Below are 767 nucleotides of genomic sequence, written 5' to 3'. Positions count from 1 at the left end.
AATCTCTGAGATGACGTTATGTTCTGCCTCTGGTTAGAAGTGGTGAATGTAGGCTCCAGCTCACAGCAACCTAATACTATATAGTGTATGGCTTTTGTTTGATATTTAGTGTTGACAGATGGCTTTTTGATGAGCTTCTTCTTAGCAAAAAAATAGACATGCGTAGCGTAACAGTTGCGATGTTCCTTTCAGCTATGCACTCGTGCTCCAGGAAAGTGAAGAAAAGTAAGTTTGGTATATCCAATCATTTAGCTAACGTTGGAAGCAGGAAAAGAGGTCCCTCGTTTAATTTCCTTCTCTTCTGTGATCAGGTCATTTTTGATCATCATATGGAACATTACACAGTTTCAGAAACGTGTAAAAGTTACTCATAGTGACTTTAAATTATATTGTTTTGTCTTTAAAGATAGATTTTCCCCTGTTTTTGCACAGGTAAAATGTGTGTACCACTTTCAATTCAGTTCTTTTTTGTGCGGGGGCAGCATAACCTTTGCTACAGTGCTGTGAAATGGGTATATGTTTCTGTACAAATAGGAGAAACGTGCAAAGACGATGACAGCTGTCAAACAGGTCTGTGTGTAACGTCTTCAAAAAAGAAAAGGAAATTAAGTGCAGTGCGGTTGTACGTGGTTTATGTGTTGAAGCTTAAATCTGTAATTTATAGCGAGGCTGAGAGTCACAATACAAGTGTTCAGTGACACAGTGGGAAAATCATGAATGGGTCTCTCTCTCTCTCTCTCTCTCTCTCTCTCTCTCTCTCTCTCTCT

The 767-nt window shown here is 39.1% G+C and overlaps 1 protein-coding gene across 3 annotated transcripts in view; it reads left to right on the top strand.

Moving 5' to 3' along the window:
• kdm5a (lysine demethylase 5A) overlaps positions 1 to 767 on the top strand; it is a 42,258-nt gene that overhangs the window by 6,222 nt on the left and 35,269 nt on the right. The gene's annotated exons all lie outside the window — the stretch shown is intronic.

The sequence above is a fragment of the Etheostoma spectabile genome, chromosome 23 (genome assembly GCF_008692095.1).
Source record: "Etheostoma spectabile isolate EspeVRDwgs_2016 chromosome 23, UIUC_Espe_1.0, whole genome shotgun sequence".
Lineage (NCBI taxonomy): Eukaryota > Metazoa > Chordata > Actinopteri > Perciformes > Percidae > Etheostoma > Etheostoma spectabile.
The sequence above is the reverse complement of the archived record's forward strand: the minus strand, read 5'-3'. Positions and strand labels throughout refer to the sequence as shown.